Source organism: Semicossyphus pulcher, unplaced genomic scaffold (assembly GCF_022749685.1).
Source record: "Semicossyphus pulcher isolate SPU_LCO1_2020_fin unplaced genomic scaffold, fSemPul1.0.p SCAF_2, whole genome shotgun sequence".
NCBI lineage: Eukaryota > Metazoa > Chordata > Actinopteri > Labriformes > Labridae > Semicossyphus > Semicossyphus pulcher.
In genome coordinates, this window is record NW_027211693.1 from 31442414 (window position 1) to 31461388 (window position 18975).

Genomic DNA, 18975 nt, shown 5'->3' on the forward strand with positions numbered 1-18975 from the left:
TGAGCCGGAAACTAAGGCAAGCTACAAACAAGAAGACGACCAGCTCTACCTCTAAGCTACAGCTGCCTTAATTAAATCATAACGCATTCACCTTAACTTATAACTTTACACTTCACAGCTCTTTCTATCTTTTCCTCTTTGCCCTGGCACGCACTGTGTGATGTCATTATAATGCAATACACCTTTTTTATTTCAAAAGTCAATACTGTTTGTTTTCAGCATGGCTGGATGCTGTATCCCTCCTACAGTCAGTCAGATCAGTTAGCCTTGCTGTGTTCAGTTTGTCATTATCACACATAGTTTGTTGTAGAGAGAAGCACTTCTTCAGCACAGTGCCATATTTGAAGTTCATTTTTGCGTGTCACACTTAAATGTTTATTTGTCCTTAGATGGTTAGCAATGACTCAGATCATTTATGCTGCACAAAGAGTGCAACGTTTATAATGGTTGTGCTCTGTTTGTCAGAAAGAGGCAGTTTTATGAGTCAGACTTGACATGTCTGAGGGTTCGTTTCCACAGCAGAGAGAGTTTGCTCTTTTCCACATCAGCCTGATAAACGAGGCCGGCTTGTATTCATCAAACACTCTGTGTGTAATGAAGGTTTTGTTTAAAAGGACATCTTTATAAGGATGTTCAGTTCTTTCAGGTTAAAACTATAAAGACACATGACCCCACAAACTTATAAATGCATTTGCTAACTGTACGTTCTTCACTGAGACAGACCGACTGCACAGAAATAATGAGACACGTTTGTGAACACAGAGGGCGGCTGCAGCAGAGAGGGTGCAAACAGAGAACAAAGCCGACAGGCAGCTCAATACAATGACAGTGTGTGTTTGTGGCTGTATGAATTAACTGTAGGTTTACATGCAATATGCAGTCATTTCCCTGTGTGTTTGTAAAACAGGAATCATCCGCACGTCCTCATTTATGCAAAAGCACTGCAAACTTTAAGATACATGCACATAATGTATGTTTCCATATCTGAACTTTCTATTTTCAAATATTAATTACATCATAAATATATTATTATGTGGAATATGGTAATTATAAATACATGACATATGTGTTTGATCATATCATCATATCTGGCATGGTTGACAGGACCAACATGAGATGACCAGAATCTTCTGGTCTTTCATCTTTGATGCAGAATAGGTCATACTGAGGCCGTCTGGTTCTTAAACATGTACTTAGAGAGAAACCCTGATGATTTTCAGACACTTTCATATCATTACAAAGTGGGTAGTGTATGCAAATGAACAATGTTTAACCTTTTAAAAGTCCAGGAGTTGAAGCAGCTTAGATCAGTTAATCAAATTACAGATTGTACGTACGCAATTAATATAAACTTCCCTGCAAGAACAGTCAGATCGAGAGAGAGAGGCCGATCCTCCCTGCTCCAAGAGAAAACATTGTGTGCAATAATATTTAAACCATTCTAATAGTAATGCTGGAATCAGACATTCAGGGAAATACAGTGCAGACTTTTGGCATGTGGAGGAGGAGGTTGCCACAGCCAAGAAGTCAAGCTCTGCCAGTCGGCGAGGGTAGCGTCGTACGGCTGCCCTGGGCAGGAGACAAGTAGCCACTGCTGCAATAAATGTGCACCAGTGGAAGCAGGAGTGAACTTTAAACCAAAGCTTTGGGCTGCATGTGGACAAGAGGGAGCGAGAGACGTTCTCCAGGATCTCTTTAACAAGTGGGAAACATCTGAGCATTTAGCATAACAATCTATCCAATAGGTGTGGCCTCGAAGGCAATAGGCCCAGTGCATTCTGGTTGTTGTAGGTTTTATACCTTTTGAGCAAAAAGCTAAGGTCATTTTTCTCTGCTGACGTAGCATCAATTATACAAATATTAACATTGTTCAGTTTCCAGCGGTCAAATACCCCTCAAACTCTATGGAATGTCAGCTCCCACAATGCAACACTCCTCCAGGAGAGAGAAGACAGGCTGTCAGTCAGTCTACTTCTTTCACCTATTTTTTATTACAAGGATGAAAATCCACAAAATATTATATATTATGTTGAAAAAAATCAAACAAACCTTTCTAACAATCTTGTTAAAGATTTTTAGAATGACAGAGTTTGCATGAGAGTGTGTCACGGAGCCACACATGGATGAAGCTTTAAAGTTTGACTATTATATAGTATGACTACACAACAGTAAGAAAGGGTTTTCTGTGAACAGTAGTTTTAACATCAGTGGATGATGAAGACTTAGACTCATCCAGACTCTGATCGCCTCTCAGTGCGCGGCTTTGTCACAGTCCTCCAGACTGTCGGCACAGCTTAGCCATCAATTAGACCTTCTTCACACATCGGGCCTCAAGATGCCATCTCAAGCATTAGTCAGACACTTGTGTTACAATCAGAGACCTCTTGATAGAGATTTGTGTTTGTGTGTGTGTGTGTGTGTGTGTGTGTGTGTGTGTGTGTGTGTGTGTGTGCGTGTGTGTGTGTGAGTGTGTGTGCGTGCGTGTGTGTGTGTGTGTGTGTGTGTGAAGATATAAACAGAAAGGGAAAGAGAGGAGACTGTAAAAACAAACTTTCCAGGCAGGCTTGGGTTTTGTCGCTGCATCAGAATGTCTTCGTACTGTCCCTCAGACTGACAGAAACATCCTCACAGTCTGTTGAACATCATTTATGATGATTTGACAGAGTTTGACGCTCTGATTGGATCATTTGTTGTCTGGCGATACTACCTCGAGGTACCATGATCAACCAAACAGCAACAGAGATGTTCCACCCATCAAGGTCTACTTATTGTTTCAACTGTGCCAAAAGTATGAAAGCAAACTAATCAGTATCTACCATTTCCCTTTTTTGACTTGAATGTGTCTCAGCCATAAACAACAAACAAAGGAGCTATTATTCAGATTTTACAAGTAAGAAATAAGTTTTGCTTCTGCTTTATGAACAAAATCCCTTCTGGTTGGTTTGGTGACGGGTTCTTGCTTCAAAATGTGAAGCTCTTGACGCAAGTGTTGGACTTTCTGTTAAAGGTGCTGATAATAAATATGTCAGATAGACTATTAAAATAAAGCTGTCAAGTTAGCCATTATGAATAGGGTACATCTGGTTAGACTTCGGTTAGCTGAGACGGCTAGTTTTTATGAGTGGTAAAATGTGGTAAACACTGTGATACAGTCACAGTTTTGTTATAATATGTATTTAGGCAGGGAAAGCCCTCTTAGGTTTAGGAAAGGTAAGGGAGTTTAAATCAGAACAAAGATATATAACATATATGCTCTTGAAACAAGCTGTATGAAAACAATATTGACCATGGTTTTCACACAGGAATCAAACCCTGATTTTTTAGATGCGTGTCCTGTGTTTGTTTTACCCATCGACTGCCGTCCATCGCCACCTGTAGCAGACTTTTTTGCTCTTTATACGATATCATCTGACTGAAACACAACATGTTTACAAGTTATTAATACGTAGGTTCAGGAAGAGGACCGTCCCTCCCATCCCCTGTGTCTTGTTAGAGCTCACACCTGTGCCTCCCTAAAGCAATTAGCTATTTTCAAAACCCTCCCCACCAAATCCCACTCCTCTCCTCTCTCTTATCTCGGGATGCTGAAGCAGAAAGCACATCAAGACGTGCCCCCACCCTGAGTCTCAACCACCAGCTTCCTGATGGCTCCAGCTACCCCATGGGACCCCCTCTCATCCCACCTTACCTCGACCCCCTAGCATACTCCAAACTACTTTGTTATACCATACAATGGTGTGGTCTTGTTAGTGAACAAAACAATAAGAGGAGAGTGTCCAGAAATGATGCTATAGGGAGAGACAGAGTTTGGCCTCTGACCAAGCTGCTAAATATGACAGTTTGTCTCTGGTTAAAAATGATTCTGTTTTTCCTCCCAAATGCTAGTGGGTCAAATACACAAGCAATGACAATGTGGACAGAACGGCTTCAAACTCTGGAGGCCAGCATGTTCATAATGACTGTGGATAAAGTGTACTTACCACAATGTATTTGTTGAAGTACTTTAATTCATAAAGGTGACATTGTGTGATGATCTAAGAAAAGGGATCAGTTTATATAACTCATTAGAAATTAATTGCAGAGACAACAGGAGGAGGGGAGGAGGGGAATGAAAGTTCAGAGCTCTGGAGACGGGGATTGAGCTCCACTTGTGTTTCGTGATAAACAGAAATGCTGAGATTTTACACGACTCATCGCTTCCTAAATCCTAACAAAGCCGTCTGTCACCAGCTCAGTCCAAACCAAGGGCAAGCTTTGTGAGCGTTCTCTCCAGACGCAACAGTCAGAACTCACAGCGCCGAACTTCTGCAGACATTATAAAGATTAACATCCACTCCGTGTGCTATATGATGCAGAAGCATTCCTAAAAAATTCATAACGGTAGTTGAAGACGGCCGTGCCAAATCATTATTTTGTTTAAAGAGGAAATAAAATCAAATCCATAAAACTGGCATTCATTATTCAGCTGCCGTGCAAAGTGAGAGACGTTATCATTGTAGTGTGGATAAGCTTTCATTGTTCCTTCATGCGTTTTAAGCTTGGAATAACGATCATAAATACTGTGACGGATATAAACACTAATGCACAATAACAGGCAGTAAAATCACACCACATTAGACATGGACTTTAATTTAAGCCAATTTAGACCTCATCTTAAACGGTGAAGGGAATCAAATGGAAAATGTGATTTCATAATTAGGACTTCAATCATGTTTCTCCATTCAGGAGATAAATACACTTGATTTTAGAAGTGATATGAAGGGAGAGTGCCTTACGTTTGACAATGGTTGTTATTAACACTCAGGCAGGCTTTACATTGAAATTAGATTAGATACTTAAATATGTCCCAAGGAGGTTCTTATTTCACCCAGAGCAAGTGCAGAAACTTTTGATTGACCCTTTGACAGCAGGGGACGGAGTGAAGTGTGACTCTGGAGTCAGAAATGCCTCTAACTGAAACCAAAGCAGGAGGAACTGTAGGCATGTCATTGATCTGAGGAAAGAAGGCACAAGCCAGAATTTGGTGTCATTCTCTCTGTATTCAGACTACTGGGGGAAGAAATTGCATTCCTCCGGTGCTATGGTATACACAGAAAGAGGAGCTACAGCACAAATCAACAACAATGTTTTCATAAGCGACCAGTTTGTGATGGCGGTTTAGCTCACAGGTCAAATCGTGCGTCCCATAAAGAGGCTACATTGTTGACTAGTTTCAAGCGAACCAAAATATATCAACAAAAACCATGTGGGAGCTGTCACTCCATTCATTGGTCAGAAATCTCATTTGGTTGGCGGGTGAATAAAGGAGGTTTTTTTTGTATTCTTTATGGGATAGCTATCCAGAATGGACCATCGGCAGAATTGGCAATTGTTCATAATCACGGCCACCGTTTGGGCCATGTACAAGCCAAAATATGACAGCAGGATGGCACATTCGAACGCACTTCAAGGCAATGTCTGAAGAGCAATGTGTTGCGTCACATATGCCAAGAAGACGTGCTGCATTCAGTCGGCTGAAGAGGAGAAGGGAGCACACATTGAGCACGTACAACGTCATTCTAACATTCAAACTGTTAAACTGAAGACGACTCAGGGAAGCTTAATTTGTTAGGCCCGGGCACGGCGCCAGGATGTTTTCCAATACGTGCAGGTGCTAAGATTAACTATTCTCATGACATTGAATTACTTTATAAGCAAGTTAATTTTTTTAAAACAGCTCTGGTACACAGCACACTCGATATAAATGTAGTTTTTATTTGAATTTGTCCTCAGGTTATTCAGCAAATTAGGTAAAAGCTTAAAACACCTGCGAAAGGCAAGGACAAAAGTTTCACATGTCAACGTGGGAGACTTCAGCACCAGGCAGCCCCGGACAGCGCCCAGCAACAACAATGCAATACATCCAAAATGACAAGTGCAGTCCTCATGCAGAAACAGACAACTGTGCATTGGTAATGTTTCGGACAAAATGGCTATCACAACGTCAGGAATACAATTAATAATGAGAAGAAGTGCAGCCGCAACAAGAAGTGCAAACAGCCTGTTAACTGTGTGCACACAACAAAACAAAAAACAATCTTAGTGATCACATTTATGTTGTAAACACAAATACAGGCCTCCTGCTTTGCATTAAATGTAACGTATATCACAGTGTCAGAAATAAAATATATGAAAGTAACAGCCTATCCAAAGTGCAGCCAGTGTGTGCCTAGTATATATCTACAGTGCAGCTGGCTACGGGAGCTTGTTTAATCCAAAAAAGCGCTATGCTTCCAGCAGTTGGGTTGGAACAAGGTCGGATCGCATTCTTACCACAAACAAACCTCAGCAGAGTTCGTTTGTAACCGGACCGATGCGTCTCTTCAGGTCTTGGCCCGGTTGTTTTGGTCAGCACCCTAGTGCGATTGCGTTGTTCCAACCTCCCCGAATGAACCGCACCAAGGGGGTAAACACTCCAGGGTTCGATTCAACCGAACTAAACAAGGCAGGCATGAACATGCCCTAAGTCTAAGTAAAAATAAGTGTCATCAACAGCTCTTCTCTTTGCCTGTTTCCCAGCTGAGTATCATGGACAAGGCGCTGGCAATTATAGTTTAAGTTATAGTTAAAGTTTGCAGCATTTTTTGCTCAAATTTGAGAGGCTCATCTTGTGACGTCACTGTGGCCCCGCCCACTTGTGGTTTGGCAGCAATGTGCCACCAAAACAGCCGAAATGCTCCGTGGCATTGATTACTGGTTTCTAGACTCTGCTGGAGGGATCAACACAATTCTTCCAAACAATATTCCCTCATATGTTGTTTTTGGTGGTGGAGAGCGTCTGTCCAAAATCTCCCAGAGATGTTTAATTGGGTAGAGAGAGAGAGACCACTTGCATCAGGACAGATATGTTTCATGGTTAGCAAAAAGACGATCACTCCGAGCAAGTTTAAATTGATTTGCATCAAAGCTTCCCTCTGAGGGGACGAGTGGAGCAGATTCATGCCAGCAGAATGCCCCCCGACATCATCACAGAGCCACCAGATATCTTCGCTGTGGTACTCCAGCATTCAGATGTCTTCTTTGTTCTTTCCGCCATGAGAAGAGAGACGAGAGGAGAAAGAGGAAAGGGGGAATGGAGGGTGTTTCACAGAAAAAGAAGGCCAGGACGATGTTTAAAGATGGATGACATGTAGAGGAGTGTTTGACGTGTGGACCAGATCCTTCACCTTTGCTAAAATATCTCCAAACCCTGTCACACCTGTATTGTAAATTACAGCATCACATTCAGCTCTCCTACAATGTTTTTTTTCCTGTTAAACACTACAGACACAGTCAGTGGGTCAATGTGGATATTCAGTTATTGTGGAGCTTTTCATGTACATGTTGCATTTTTACATCACTGGGCTTTGATGGTAGTCAAAGTAGCATGTGGCCTTAGATTTATCACATTTAGATTTATCACAAAAATGTACTGAATGTAATAATGGATATGGCTATAAATATTGATCACAGATTAATAGACAGAAAGGCCACAGTGTGTCAGGTTAGGGAACTGTGTTTCTGGGACATGAATAAGCAGCACGGGGGCTCCACAGGGAGCTGTCCTGGCTCCATTCCTGTTCACATTGTATACCGCACACTTCAAATACAACTCTGAGACCCGCCACATCCAGAAATACTCAATCTACACTGCTATTGTGGCATGTATCAGGAATGGACAGGGATCAGAATATAGGGATCTGATAAAAGCCTTCATTGACTAGAGTCACAAAAGCTGCCTCCTACTGAACACCTCAAAGAAAAAGGAGATGATTTCCGCAGGTCCAAGCCCCCTCTTCAGCCAGTGACCACTTATGGGAACTGCAGCGAACAATACGTCACCCTATTTAAAGAAAGTTATAATTCCACTATAACTGTGCTTGATTCTTCTCCACCATGTGTCAGTGTTTGTTCACTAAACTACTTTAATCTGTCACCTCGCTTCTCTTCAGTTATTTCTCCCCACACACCTTCACCTGCTGTACCTGCACACAGCAGCTCTCTCTGTATCTCTCTCCATATCCGTCTGCTTTGTTTACATCCATCATTAACTGCACGTTTTACAAAGTCGCAAAAAGCACAACTCGTGTTTTGTTTCTTTCACCTGCGACCTCGTTTTCATAGCAATAACACCGACACTACACAGCTGCACTTATCTTTAAAAACAGAATAATATTTTCAGTATTTAACATAAAGCATCGCACCCCAATCAATGCATTTACAGGCGGGACGTATGTGTGAATAGGCACCTCTGGGTAATGTCGGCGTCAGACGCCAGTTCATTGTTTAGGTAAAGTCAAGCAGCAGCTCCAGCTTCATCTGCAGTGGGTAACGTTAACAGAAGTCAGACACTGTTCATTGCTGAACGAGGGAATATGACACAGGAACAAACTGCAGAATGTCTCAGAGCTGTCGCCATGGTGACTGTAAAAGATTTACTTCACTACAGCGGAGTCCAGTCGGTTTTGGTACGCTAATAACTGATAGCTCGCCTAAGTGAGAATAAGTTTGAGTTGCCATGACAGCTTCTGACTGTTACTGTTGCCACATTTTCCTACTTTAGCAGTATTGGTATTGATACCAGTATCGATAAAATCCTAACGATACCCATCCCTAGAGCAGGCGGACGCACACACAGTGACGAGTGTGGAGACACAGTGAGAGTCTCTGAGCCCCTTTAATCCACAGGTAAGTTGACAGAAACACCAAACAGCCAGGAGGAGAGGAAGGCTGAGGCAGAACGCTCGGTGACGGACAGAAAGCTGAGGTGATTTCTGGGATAAAGACGAGGCAGGCAGGTCAGAAGCAGGCAGGGCTGGCAGCAGGGAATCAGTCCCAAAATGAGAGCTGGAGAGTCTTGCTTCAAGATCGCAAAGAACAATCGGGCAAAGAGTGAGTGACGAGGAAAGGCTTATGTACTGGTTTGACTGGAGATGGAAAGCAGCTGAGCGCACAGGTACCATTAAATCTGGAATTTAGTTGGACACTGGAGTAAATTTACTTGAGTACTGTACTTAAGTACATTTTTGAGTATCTGCACTTTACTTGAGTATTATTTTTTGGGCAAACTTTTACTCCACTTCATTTGAAGGACACACATATCGTACTTTTGACTCCACTACATTTCTATGAATGCTCTCGTTACTCGCTACTTTTGCTCTGAAGTCGGCTGATGAAGTTTCTTTTCTTTTTTACAATCTGAAAGACAATAAACTGTGTTTGTGTAGTTCTGCGTGTGGTTTGTCTAAGTGGTGTTGCCGTACCTGTATGTTGCGCATCTCCATGTTTGCACGTAGAGCAAACGCAGAGCAAACGTCACTCAGATCAGGCGGTTCATTTAGTGCTGGTAATGATGGCTACGGCTGACATTTTCTGTGCTCATCAGGTATTTTTGGTTCTTCCTGTTATTTTTCCTATTTGGAGCTGCACATGTGGAAATCTGTAGAATGTGAGTTTAAAAAATGTGAATAATGTTTTCTAAATAAACCTACATGCTGCGGTCTGTTAGGACCAAAACCTCACGCCACAAGAACAGTTTCTTCCCCACCGCTGACAGCCTCATCAACAAGGCCCCAAATATCACCAAAACATCACAGCAAATCCCTTGTATGTGTAAACCTGATTGTGATTCTGATAACGTAGCAGAATTTACACTCGTGTATTCCTGACTGCACTCGTCCTTTGTAAAAATATGTTGTAATATTTTAAAAAAAAGTATTTTTAAAAAGTACTCCAGTACTTTACCTCAAGTAATAATTTGACTGAGCAACTTTCACTTGTGTTGGAGTAATATTTGACGGGGAGTATCTATACTTTGACTCACAATATAAGACGCAGTCTGTCTTGGGGGTATCCCTGAGGTAAAAAGGTTTTCTAAAGCTATTTATTCATAAAAAAAAGTTGCAACACCACTACAAATGATTTTCCTTTAAAACATACCATCTGTTTTCACCATGTCCAGTTTGCAATCCTGCTAGCTCCCGGTGCTGTAGCTAGCGGTAGCTGGCAGCCGTCAGTAATGTTGATTGTTGTGAGGGTGGAAGGTGCAGTGACGATCATGACGGTGCATGTCTGTGACGAAGCGTTAGCAACAATCAGCATATTGTAAACAGGAGACGTTGTAGTGGCTTGGACCCGGGAACAGTTTAATGTGGAGTTGTGACGTCCCGACTTAACAACATGATAGCGCCATCTTCTGGTTAAAATACCGTAACACAAAAACATACCTCTGTCTGCATTTCATACTGGTATATTGGTCGTACCAGTATACAGGACGCAGCCCACTTTTCAGATGAAACATTTTTTACGGTAAGCATGGTTAGCTGATGAGGAGGGAGTGGCCGGCAGGCAGAGTGGAGCAGAGGTGGAGTGAGTGGAAAAATACTAGGCGCCGATTTATGCACGCTTTCAGCACCATAGGAAATGAACAGCGACGACACACATCATTACCGTATTATTACAGCCTTATGCCCTGTGAATATACAAGGAGCCTCATTCACCTCATTAGACTTTAAAAAACATCAACACAAACTGTGCTGCAGCCGGTGCTCACGGACTGAAGTGATGACGTGATATACAACTTAGTTTGATCATGAAGCCTCATGATCCTCTACAGCTGAAACACAGTATATGAGATGCACAGCAGACTGGAGTCCCTGCGTGATTAGATCCACGTCATTAAAGGTCTGTGTCCTCCCTGTGCTGCTTTATTATAAACTATGACGAACTGATCGCAGGTAACAGCTCCTGCTCGTGTCATTCACAGCATGGAGACGTACTATATAGTAACTGTAACCCAACGATTGAAGCATTCATGCAAACCTAAGCCGTCTTCAATGCATTACACGCCTGCGCGTCTCTCTCTGTTTCAAGTTTGCAGAGCATGCGTGACTTTCAGTAGGCTAGGTGAAACCTCCCAGCAATGTCAGAACGAACATGTGGGGAATGGAGTTTCCCTTTTGGCTCTTAATCCTCTCAGTTTTTTTCCTGAAATCTGTGATTCCGTCCACAAACTCCTCTCAGAATCGGTGGTTAACCTTTTGGTCTCTTTTCTCTGAACTGCAGCTAAAGGTCATTGGACTATCTAGACTTCACATATCTGCACTTCCAGCCCTTTACCCCCCCTGACCGTTTTGCTAATCTTTATTTTGACTCAGCACTCTTTCATCTTATTGGCAGCGTCCTCCCGAAGCTTATTCACTTCCCATCAGTGAGTTTGTCTGGTGGAGACAAGGGGGAGCTGAATGAATCAGTCAGCAGACCTCAGAGAATGTGTTTCTGAGTGAGTGTCTGAGCCCAGCACTGAGACACTGCTGCTACACCATATTGGCCATGTTGTTTGAACTCAATTACAGGCTCAACACGATGCCAGGCTTTGTTAACTTACATCTTGTGGAGGTGTAGGAAGCACACATGCTTTCTCTGTGTTCAATCTGCATGAAGTTAGAGTCTTGCAGAAGACCCTGGGTGATCTACAGTACTTATGCATTCTGAAAGAGAGCTGTTCACTAATTACCTGAAAAATTGTCTCACATATTGAGCTGCTGTCTCCCTCAACCATTTTTAGCAGCTTGACCTCCGTAATTGGCTGAGCAATGACTGAGCAGACATGGCGTGCCTATTACATCACTTGCCTTTTAAGAAGTTAAAATGGTTAACCAGTGAATGACTGAGCTGTCAGTCAGTAATCATAATTGTGCAGACAGCTTCCTGCTTGACTTGGTCCTGAATGTGGTCTGGTGTCGGTTTCTGGAACATCTTATGACACAAGTGTACTGAAACCAAGTTATGTCCAAATGATGTGACAAATAATGTTATTATGTGAAATAAGTATGCAAACTTTACCAAACTGCTAATTTCATGTTAAGTTACTTAAAACACCAAAAGTTTGCAAACTCTGCAAAAGTTGAATTTGAACTTTACAAGGTGTACATATATATTGGAGAAGATGCATGACCTATAATTACAGGGATTGCGTTTAATTTAATAATAAAAAAATATTCCTTCATACTAGTTTGTAATCATATCTTCATTACAGAACTCCACCTGCAGCCCTGAAAGAAACGAGCCAAAAATTCTGCTTAGGTCTTGAGAAGACAATCTTCGGTTACCACTGACATACATGAAAGAGCATTGAAAACTTCTGCAGTCTTCGGTTCAGGTTTCAGTTGGTTGGTTGGTTCGTCGGTCTGACATGGGCGTGCTGTCCCATTACTATGTACACCTCCTTTAAATGTCTTGCACTCAAGCCCTTACCAGGTCCTGATGAAGTTTCAATAGTCATTCAGTGTGTGTTCGCTGACTTTGTTGAGATTTAGCCCTTGAGTCACGCAACCAGCATGGAAAGAAGACACTGGTATTGGCAGAAATAACAATAGTTTCACAAGTTTCAACTCCTCAGCTAACCAGAGCAAGGCGTGGTGGCCAAGTGGTAAGGCGTTGGTCTCGCAAACCAAGAAGATAGGAGAAGATAAGAATACGAAAAAATGCAACTTTGAAATAAAATTTGGTCTTTGATTCGGACCAAACTGACGGACTTTAGGTGTGAATGCACCCTTGAAGGTTGTAAGGGACTCTGTGGACCAAATGGAGTTCAGTAGCTCGTTCCACCACCTGGGGACCTAGTTCACTTATAAAGCTTTTCATTTTATTTCTGCGTAATTATTCTCAGATATATAATCAGACAGTTGGTCTCCAAACTAAGTGCACCTACTCAGCAAACCAGCACAAGGCGTGGTGGCCAAGTGGTAAGGCGTTGGTCTCGTAAACCAAAGATCATGGGTTCAATCCCCATCCATGCCTTTAAGTGAATCAGTAGTGCTCCCATAACATCCAGAGGTTGGTGGTGCAAGAGTGGAAGAAAGGTATGTGAAGGCGGGACATATCATTAGAGGGATTTGATTTGATAGTTGAGAAGTGGGCGTAGACAGAAGCTCTCTACAGCGCAATAGCTAGCTAACTGACCAAGCGTTCTTGGTGCTCTGCGGCTAAATGTTGCTGATTCACTCACAGGTGGATGTCATGATATTATAGGTTGGTACTAGCTTATGTAAGCACACGTGATATTTTGTTTTACAGGAAGAAGAAATTATCAGATTTTGGTAAGAAGAAGATAAGAATACGAAAAAATGCAACTTTGAAACAAAATCTGGTCTTTGATTCGGACCAAATTGACGGACTTTAGGTGTGAATGCACCCTTGAAGGTTGTAAGGGACTCTGTGGACCGAATGGAGTTCGGTAGCTCGTTCCACCACCTGGGGACCTAGTTCACTCATAAAGCTTTTTATTTTATTTCTGCATAATTATTCTCAGATATATAATCAGACAGTTGGACTCCAAACTAACTCCACCTTCTCAGCAAACCAGCACAAGGCGTGGTGGCCAAGTGGTAAGGCGTTGGTCTCGTAAACCAAAGATCATGGGTTCGATCCCCATCCATGCCTTTAACTGAATCAGCAGTGCTCCCACAACATCCAGAGGTTGGTGGTGCAAGAGTAGCAGAAAGGTAACCACCACTGGCAGTAAGACACATGTGGTTGTGACAGTAGGCCACTATATACCAATACAGCTAATTTGCAATGCCCGTCCTAAGATGGGACTTAAAAATCCAGTCCAGTTTGGGCTCTGTAGGTAAGGCATTCCACATATTGATTCCCTGAACACACAAAGCGTTTTGTCGAAGTGATAATTCATGAAAGGGCATCTTACAATCTCCGTTAAATGCTCCACATGTCACAGAGTCTCATACTCTCAGTGGAACCACAAGGTCACTGAGCACCTGAGGAGCCTGATGATGTAAGCACTTATGGACAAGTTTAAGATTAGCTGCTTACCACCACAGTCAGGAAGACACATCTTGCTGGAACTGTACTAGGTGTGAATGCACCTTTGAAGGTTGTAAGGGACTCTGTGGACCGAATGGAGTTCAGTAGCTCGTTCCACCACCTGGGGACCTAGTTCACTCATAAAGCTTTTTATTTTATTTCTGCATAATTATTCTCAGATATATAATCAGACAGTTGGTCTCCAAACTGGCCAAGTGGTAAGGCGTTGGTCTCATAAACCAAAGATCATGGTTTTGACCCCCATCCATGCCTTTAAGTGAATCATTAAGGCTCCCCCAGAGGTTGGTGGTGCAAGAGTAGAAGAAAGGTACGTGCAGGCGGGACATATCATTAGAGGGATTTGATTTGATAGTTGAGAAGTGGGCGTAGACAGAAGTTCTCTACAGCGCAATAGCTAGCTAACTGACCAAGCGTTCTTGGTGCTCTGCGGCTAAATGTTGCTGATTCACTCACAGGTGGATGTCATGATATTATTGGTTGGTACTAGCTTATGTAAGCACACGTGATATTTTGTTTTACAGGAAGAAGAAATTATCAGATTTTGGTAAGAAGAAGATAAGAATACGAAAAAATGCAACTTTGAAACAAAATCTGGTCTTTGATTCGGACCAAACTGACGGACTTTAGGTGTGAATGCACCCTTGAAGGTTGTAAGGGACTCTGTGGACCGAATGGAGTTAGGTAGCTCATTCCACCACCTGGGGACCTAGTTCACTCATAAAGCTTTTTATTTTATTTCGTAATTATTCTCGGATATATATATTTATATAGATATATATATATAATCAGACAGTTGGTCTCCAAACTAACTCCACCTTCTCAGCAAATCAGCACAAGGCATGGTGGCCAAGGGGTAAGGCGTTGGTCTCGTAAACCAAAGATCATGGGTTCGATCCCCATCCATGCCTTGAAGTGAATCAGCAGTACTCCCACAACATCCAGAGGTTGGTGGTGCAAGAGTAGCAGAAAGGTAACCACCACTGGCAGTAAGACATATGTGGTTGTGATAGTAGGCTACTACGTATATACCAATTCCAGCCCTTTTCACACTGCCATTTAAAGGCGCTATCATTACGCCTCAGTAACGTTCCGTCTTCTATGTAGAACTGATGCCACACAGTACAGCACTTTTCCCCAGCTGTGAGGAAAGAGATGGATATCCTTTTTGGGTAGTATTTGCATGCACCTTTTCCTGGAGGAGATGTGGACACTCCCTCTGGCTTTGCTGACTTGGCAGCTTGGAAAGTAGCCTAAGCCTCCTCGCCCTGTTGCCACTCTCCCAACACATGCCCTCTCCCTTAGTCATGTCTCTGCCACCTGCAGCTGTCTGGCAACACTCCACTTAAAGAGTGTGAGATCCCTGATGCCAGCTGCTGCTACTAAGGGGTCCCTGGAGTGTTCTACTGCATGGCTTCTATTGTACCACAAATTCTTCTGACAAAAAAGAGTGCATTGATTATTTTTGACATTGATTATTGGGCGACGCCTATTAAGTCCTTGAGGGTTCAACACTTTAGACACATTGAGATTTGGCACTTCAGTTATGGTCCTCGCAGAAAACCACACTTGTATGGCAAAAATAGCAAAAAGGACACCTAGCCCCACAAGATTCAGATTGTCTGCTGCTTAAAGAAAAGTGTGTCTGCCAAGTGGTTAGGTTTTGGAGACAAAAATTTTTTTGTTTACGCAGGTCCATGTCTGAGGGAAAAACCCACAGTATGCTGCGTTGTGTTGTTGGGTATACACTGGGTACCTGAAAGAGAAGTCTTCAAGTGAAAACAAAAAAAAAGGTAAACAAACTTTAGCTTCTGTTTTCAGATTGGCAAACTGGTTACACCGAACGCATACATTAAAAAAGAAACACTACATCATGTATTAAGATGGAACATACAAAACATATGAAGTCAGAATAATGCAAACATGGACGTGATCACACACCCAGTTTATTAATAAACCATTTCTTTTACTTTTTGCTTGACAAATACAACAAAATAGAAAGTTTTTATTATCAGGCAGTTGGTCTCTTCAGTACCTAGGCTGTTAAGAAAGTCATGCCACTATCATTGAAAAACAATGCTGGTATTGGCAGAAATTGCAACAAGACTAGGTCAAAACCTAGTGCGTGACGGCTGCGGAACGTGTTCATTTTCATTTGAAATGCACGAAAACAGATGTTCAGACAGATCTTACGCAACTCATGCGCCAAAAATGTAGAGAATTAGAGGCTCGCCTACTTTTACCGGGAGCGGTTGTCGGCCAAAATACACGGTGAAAATTAATTGTGATGAGTCCTATTGATCTCTGACAGCAATATTAACATCTCTTCCTGTAGTAAAAGTCACAGACATGGAGAATAAAGTAGGTCAACACTTCCAGTATGCTTTTTCAAAGTAAGAGCCTGATCTGGAATTCTGACTCCCCTCGTTTGTACACAATGCTTTTATTTTGAAGTGTTTCTCGGGCCGTTGTTGTTTTTATTTTACTTTATTTTGTTCTAAAAGTACAGTCACTCAGTCAGTCAGTCAGTCAATCAGTCAGTCAGTCACATACAGACCCATGTGTAAGGCTGACTCCGGCGGTCAGCCAAAAAAGACACAAAAGCCCACACGTTTTACCTCCATTACTTGCCATGCAAGGCATGGTGGCCAAGTGGCAAGGCGTTGGTTTCGTTAACCAATCCCCATTCAAGCCTTTACATGAATCACTGTGGATCATAAAACAAGAATACATTATCAGAGCACCACTGATAAATGCACAGACCTGAAATGTCAGTTTACACTCAGACTTCAAACATACTGTAAGGAATTTTCAACAGGTTATAAAACAGACATTACACACTCTGACGACATTTTTATAAACTTCATGGCAAAGGTTGGAGGTGATGATTCGTTTGACTGTTCAAAGACATCAGGACGAGGTTTTTCTCAGCAAACCCTACAGGAACAGGAAAGGATCAGCAAGACATAAGACATACTGCTTTGTCCACTGCGATCGCCAAAATCAACACAAACCAAAAGTTCCTCACAGTAGCTTAAAGGAGTATTCACCCTAAATCTGCTCAGGGCTCTGTACTGAACACTCAGAAGGCTGAAATTAAAACAAAAAAAAAAGAAAGCTATTTCTGTGGTTGGCAGAAAAGCAAACAAGACACAAAGCCATATAACATTCACCGTGCCAGACACCTGCCACCAGCCATGTTGGTCAAGTGGTCTTGTACACCAAAGATCATGGGTTCTTTCCCCCTTCATGCCTAACTGTCAGTCAGTATGAGGATATGCTATGTAGGTAACAAGAAAAGACAAAATAGGACCAGTCCTCATCCAATCCCCCGCTAACAGCTCTGTAAAATAAGGAGGTTCCTCAAGTGATTATGTGTCACTTGGTTCTTTGGGGAGAAAGCAGGGTGATTGTTTCGTCTTTTAATGTAGACGCCAGAGAGAACAGCTGTCTCTGCAGTGCTAATGGGATCCCAAATAAAGTTAAGCGAAAGCAGTTTCCCTCTGTTTCCTGCTGCTGAACAGCCCCAGTGCAGAAGAAGAGAGATCAGCTGCCTTGATGTTAATTGTGGAGAGAGAGAAGAGCATGGTGCTTGAATGAACTCATCTCAGATCTTTAGTGCAGGGCTTTAAGGTGGCTGATATGTCAGTTACAAACTTCTTCCTTTTCTGTCTACTCAGTGAAAACAGTCATCCAGGCTGATGCTTCATTCATGTTACAGGGAGAGGAGGTACATTAAAGACGTTCTACTTATAAAACTCCGCTTTCAACTCTCAGACGTGTTTTAGATCGCCTGTGTGCACAGCAAAGAGAAGGAAGTTGGCCTTTATTACATGAGCCATTAAACACAAACATCTGCCAGCTCTACAAAGTTAACCTTCTGTATACATTTGGATATTGTTGGTTAGTTGCAGATGTTGCCATTAATGGTAGTGTCTATGAAGCCTGACACTGTCTTGCTACAAAGATCTCTGCCTTCTGTTGTGTGGATGAAGGATGAGACGTCTTGGGTTTATTTTCACACCAGCACTGTTAACAATACAATCATTTCAGTACATAGAGCTGGGCTACATGCACTCCTTTAGAGGAAAGAGGAGAAACCACCTGCATGCTCTAGCAGCCTAGCTCGATATCGGTAAATTAGCATATTAAAACAAAGAGCTGCACTCATTAAAAACACTTTAAATGATTAACCCAAACACATTTCACGATAAGAAAAGGTCTGTGAGCCTAACACAGTGAGGTTAGGACCATCATTTAGCATTTACAGGAGCAGTAAACACTCACCTCTCCTCAGCGGGGTCTCTGGAGAGGAGAGTAAATGATGGGACTTTTAAATTATAAATCTATTGATTTAACACACCTGTATCTATGTGTACTTGTCCTTGCAAACCTTAATGCCTTAAATTTGAACCCTTAAACTTATAATCTCGAAAATCTCCAGACAGTGCTGCATGTGTGACGTCCACAGCTGGCTCCGATTGTAACTCCTGATTTTCTTTGATGACGGTCACTTTTCTTTTTAGGGGGGTTTCACATTAGGGACCTGGGCCCAGATCCGAGTACACTTGACCCCAAAGTCCAGTTTATTTGCTCAGTGTGAACACTGTGTACCGTACTCGAGCACGGTTCGTTGGTCCACTTGAAAAGGTGGTCTCGAGTACATTTCATCCGCATCAGGCATGAAAGCAAACCGTACCAAACCACAGAAGTGACTGCTTTTTATAATGTCTCCTCCGAAACCCATGTATGCACGCTGCACCACCGATCTCACCCTCTGAACTGCACAGCCAGGGCTGATACCGTAGGAATGTAGGTGAGAGGGTCGTTCTTGAGATTTTCCCCAGAATATGAATAATATTAGGCATAGTGTGACGGTCAGCTCCATTGAACGGGCTTGGGATCATGAGATTCACATGTGATTTTCTACACTGGAACGACAACATAAACAATGTTACGTAGTTGATGATACTCCTCTTCTCCTTGTTGTTGAGGTGCATTACCTCCACCCTCTGCTCCGGAGTTCTACCGCAAGGGTACTTGGGTACGGAACGACATTATTAATGTGAAAGCTGACCGGCAGGGGAGAGTAGAGGGGGGGCAACCGTACGAAGC

The 18975-nt window shown here is 42.5% G+C and overlaps 3 non-coding genes across 3 annotated transcripts; all 3 read left to right on the forward strand.

Moving 5' to 3' along the window:
* The first annotated feature begins 12747 nt into the window (after positions 1 to 12747).
* Positions 12748 to 12819, forward strand: trnat-cgu (transfer RNA threonine (anticodon CGU)). Its single transcript has one exon. It is a non-coding gene; the product is annotated as a tRNA-Thr (tRNA).
* A 570-nt stretch (positions 12820 to 13389) lies between these two features.
* On the forward strand, positions 13390 to 13461 carry trnat-cgu (transfer RNA threonine (anticodon CGU)). Its single transcript has one exon. It is a non-coding gene; the product is annotated as a tRNA-Thr (tRNA).
* A 1238-nt stretch (positions 13462 to 14699) lies between these two features.
* On the forward strand, positions 14700 to 14771 carry trnat-cgu (transfer RNA threonine (anticodon CGU)). The gene has a single exon. It is a non-coding gene; the product is annotated as a tRNA-Thr (tRNA).
* The last annotated feature ends 4204 nt before the right edge of the window (positions 14772 to 18975 follow it).